The 5,000-nt window shown below is 40.7% G+C and overlaps 1 non-coding gene across 1 annotated transcript; it reads left to right on the forward strand.

Annotated features, from left to right (window-relative positions):
- Nucleotides 1-1,860: 1,860 nt before the first annotated feature.
- On the forward strand, nt 1,861-1,979 carry LOC123687451. Its single transcript, XR_006749175.1, has one exon. It is a non-coding gene; the product is annotated as a 5S ribosomal RNA (ribosomal RNA).
- The last annotated feature ends 3,021 nt before the right edge of the window (nt 1,980-5,000 follow it).

The raw sequence follows: 5,000 nt of genomic DNA on the forward strand, positions 1-5,000 counted from the left end.
GATAGATACAGATATGATTCCTTCTTAAATATACGTTGATTATCGAACAGAATATGGTAAATATTTTGCGATGACCGAGGATTTCATGAATTTTTTTTTTTTTTCGAAAAAATTTTCTGTTATCGGAATTTCCTCAAATTTCATTTGGTTGCCTCCTAATGCATATTAAAAACGATAATCAACAATCAGAATCATTATTTATCATTTATTTCAATTTTTATAATGAAAAACGTTCACGTCCTTTCGCGCCTCTCGATCGTCGTTTACGTGATGCATCGGTCAGCCCTAGTTTACGTGGTGCATCGGTAAGATCGAGTTCACGTTCTGCATCGGTCTGCCCGAGTTTACGTGGTGCATCGGTAAGATCGAGATTACGTGGTGCATCGGTAAGATCGAGTTCACGTTCTGCATCGGTCTGCCTGAGTTTACGTGGTGCATCGGTATGATCGAGTTTACGTTCTGCATCGGTCTGCCCTAGTTTACGTGGTGCATCGGTGAGATCGAGTTTACGTTCTGCATCGGTGTGATCTAGTTTACGTTGTGCATCGGTAAGATCGAGATTACGTGGTGCATCGGTAAGATCGAGTTTACGTGGTGCATCGGTTCAGCCCTAGTTTACGTTGTGCATCGGTCTGGACTTAGCGATATATTTTCGACGTGAAAATGTTCCGATACAACTTTTGAACCAGGATAGTTAGAGAGATGATTTTTTCTGGGATGTACGTTGATTGGGGAATGGATTGTGGGAAATAACTTGCCATGACCGAGGTGTCCTCGAATTTTTTTTTTTTTCGAAAAAAATTTTCTGATTTTGGAATTCTCTCAAATTTGATTTGGTTGCCTCCTAATGTGTTCTAAAAGAGTAAATCAGTAATCAGAATCGAAAAATATTTTTCGGATTTTTTTTTTTTTCGAAAAAATTTTTCTGATTTTGGAATTTCCTCAAATTTGATTTGGTTGCCTTCTAATGTGTTTTTAAAGCGTAAATCAGTAATCAGAATCAATATTCATTGTCGACTTTAATTTTTATAAGGAAAAATGTTCACGTCCTTAAACGCCTCCCCATCATTAGCCCGAGTCCAAGTCGATGTCAGTCCCGAGCGGACGGTGTCAGATACTACCTATCGCCCCGGTCTGGACTTGGCGAGGTATTTCGACGTGAAATGTTCCGATACAACTTTTGAACCAGGATAGTTAGAGAGATGATTTCTTCTATGTTGTACGTTGATTGTGGAATGGATTGTGGGAAATAACTTGCCATGACCCAGGTAATCTTGAATTTTTTTTTTTTTCGAAAAAAATTTTCTGATCTTGAAATTTCCTCAAATCTGATTGCGTTGCCTTCTAATGTGTTCTAAAAGAGTAAATCAGTAATCAGAATCAATATTCATTGTCGACTTTAATTTTTATAAGGAAAAATGTTCACGTCCTTAAACGCCTCTCCATCGTTACCCCGATTCCAAGACGATGTTAGACCGGAGCGGACGGTGTCAGATGCGACCGATCTCCCCGGTCTGGACTTAGCGAGATATTCCGACGTGAAATGTTCCGATACAAAAATTTAACTGTGATAGTTAGAGAGATGGTTCCTTTTGTGATGTACGTTGATTGTGTAATAGAATATGGAAATAAACTTGAGATGACCGAGGTCTTCTGGGATTTTTTTTTTTTTTCGAAAAATATTTTTCGATTTCGGAAATCCCTCAAATTTCATTGAGATATGTCCTAATGTGTTCTTAAAGCTTAAATCAACAATCAGAATTAATATCCAAAAGTTATTTCATTTTTTATAAGGAAAAACGTTCACGTCCTTTCCGCTCCCAAAAGTGAGATATCATAGAAGATATCGCAATATTTGTTGTTTACGGCCATACCACGCTGAAATTGCCAGTTCTCGTCAGAACACTGAAGCCAAGCAGCGTCGGGCGCGGTTAGTACTTGGATGGGTGACCGCTTGGGAACACCGCGTGCTGTAAGCTTTTTTTTTACGTTCTGCATCGGTCTGCCGAGATAACGTGGTGCATCGGTATGATCGAGTTTACGTTCTGCATCGGTAAGATCGAGTTTACGTTCTGCATCGGTAAGATCGAGATTACGTGATGCATCGGTAAGATTGAGATTACGTGGTGCATCGGTAAGATCGAATTCACGTTCTGCATCGGTAAGATCCAATTCACGTTCTGCATCGGTAAGATCCAGTTCACGTGGTGCATCGGTAAGATCGAGATTACGTGGTGCATCGGTAAGATTGAGATTACGTGGTGCATCGGTAAGATCGAATTCACGTTCTGCATCGGTAAGATCCAATTCACGTTCTGCATCGGTAAGATCCAGTTCACGTGGTGCATCGGTAAGATCGAGATTACGTGGTGCATCGGTAAGATCGAATTCACGTTCTGCATCGGTAAGATCCAGTTCACGTGGTGCATCGGTAAGATTGAGATTACGTGGTGCATCGGTAAGATCGAGTTTACGTGGTGCATCGGTAAGATCCAATTCACGTTCTGCATCGGTAAGATCCAGTTCACGTGGTGCATCGGTAAGATGGAGATTACGTGGTGCATCGGTAAGATCGAGATTACGTGGTGCATCGGTAAGATCTACTTTACGTTCTGCATCGGTAAGATCCAGTTCACGTGGTGCATCGGTAAGATTGAGATTACGTGGTGCATCGGTAAGATCGAGTTTACGTGGTGCATCGGTTCAGCCCTAGTTTACGTTGTGCATCGGTCTGGACTTAGCGATATATTTTCGACGTGAAAATGTTCCGATACAACTTTTGAACCAGGATAGTTAGAGAGATGATTTTTTCTGGGATGTACGTTGATTGGGGAATGGATTGTGGGAAATAACTTGCCATGACCGAGGTGTCCTCGAATTTTTTTTTTTTTCGAAAAAAATTTTCTGATTTTGGAATTTTCTCAAATTTGATTTGGTTGCCTCCTAATGTGTTCTAAAAGAGTAAATCAGTAATCAGAATCGAAAAATATTTTTCGGATTTTTTTTTTTTTCGAAAAAATTTTTCTGATCGTGGAATTTCCTCAAATTCGATTTGGTTGCCTTCTAATGTGTTTTTAAAACGTAAATCGGTAATCAGAATCAATATTCATTGTCGACTTTAATTTTTATAAGGAAAAATGTTCACGTCCTTAAACGCCTCCCCATCATCAGCCCGAGTCCAAGTCGATGTCAGTCCCGAGCGGACGGTGTCAGATACTACCTATCGCCGAGGTCTGGACTTGGCGAGATATTACGACGTGAAATGTTCCGATACAACTTTTGAACCAGGATAGTTAGAGAGATGATTTCTTCTATGTTATACGTTGATTGTGGAATGAAATACGGAAAATAACTCGCCATGACCGAGGTGATTACGATTTTTTTTTTTTTTCGAAAAAAATTTTCTGATCGTGGAATTTTCTCAAATTTGATTTGGTTGCCTCCTTATATGTTCTAATAGCGATAATCAACAATCAGAATCAAAATCCATGATCGGGTTTGATTTTTATAAGGAATAATGTTCACGTCCTTTTTTTCAACCCCGACTCATTGACGATGTTAGAACCGAGCCGGCGGTGTCAGATACGACCGATCGCCCCGGTCCCGATCGTCATTTACGTTGTGCATCGGTCTGCCCGAGATTACGTGGTGCATCGGTCTGGACTTGGAGATATATTTTCGACGTGAAAATGTTCCGATACAACTTTTGAACCAGGATAGTTAGAGAGATGATTTTTTCTGGGATGTATGTTGATTGACGTACGAAACTTGGAAAAAAAATAGAAAAGACCGAGGTACTCTAGAAAAAAAAATTTATTGAAAATATTTTTTTGATTTCGGAATTAATTCGAAATTCATTCAGATGTCTTCTATCAATATCGCGAAAGAAAAATCAATAATCAGAATCGATATTCATCTAAGATTATTTCCTTCTGGATTGTGTTAACATTCGGTACGATCTTGTCTACGTGATGCATCGGTTTGTTTCTCGGCTCTTGTGAGCAAGTTGGACACTCGAGACGGCCTCCATCGATCGGATTAGGCGGGCTTTAATGTTAACGTGCTGCATCGGTGTGATCTTGTTTACGTCATGCATCGGTATAGCTTTAAATCGCGCCGTAAAGTCGGTTCACGTCATGCATCGGTATCTCAAATCGCGCCGTAAAGTCGTTCACGTCATGCATCGGTATCTTAAATCGAGCCGAAAAGTCGTTCACGTCATGCATCGGTATCTTAAATCGCGCCGTAAAGTCGTTCACGTCATGCATCGGTGGCACAAAAAAAAGACGCCGATGCATGACGTGAGCCGACTTTTCGGCTCGATTTAAGATACCGATGCATGACGTGAACGACTTTACGGCGCGATTTGAGATACCGATGCATGACGTGAACCGACTTTTCGGCATGAAGTCAGCTAAAATTATCGTGTGCATCTTGGGTCGGTCCACGTACCGTAGATCAGAGAGGGACGACGTACATACATCGGATACATTTGTATCCAACAAGTTACGATCGTCGTCTGATCCAGCGGTAATCGGACCTACTCTCGTGAATTTATTTTGCCCCTTGAATAATTTTGTACCGATGCACGACGTGAAGTCGACTTTTCGGCATGGTTTAAGCTAAAATTATCGTGTGCATCTTGGGTAGGCCCACCTACTACAGATCTGAGACGGACGACGTACATACATCGGATACATTCGTATCCAACAAGTTACAATCGTCGTCTGATCCAGCGGTAATCGGACCTACTCTCGTGAATTTATTTTGCCCCTTGAATAACTTTGTACCGATGCACGACGTGAAGTCGACTTTCCGGCATGGTTTAAGCTAAAATTATCGTGTGCATCTTTCATTTTACTCATCACATAGTCTGATGCATTTGATGACATTTACCCTTGTGAGTTATTCGTATTTCTCTCTCATGTCCGATTTCGTCAAACATATCTACCTTTCTGATTGATTCATCGTGAATTGTTCGAATTTGACTAAGATAAGCC

Source organism: Harmonia axyridis, chromosome X (assembly GCF_914767665.1).
Source record: "Harmonia axyridis chromosome X, icHarAxyr1.1, whole genome shotgun sequence".
Taxonomy (NCBI): Eukaryota; Metazoa; Arthropoda; class Insecta; order Coleoptera; family Coccinellidae; genus Harmonia; species Harmonia axyridis.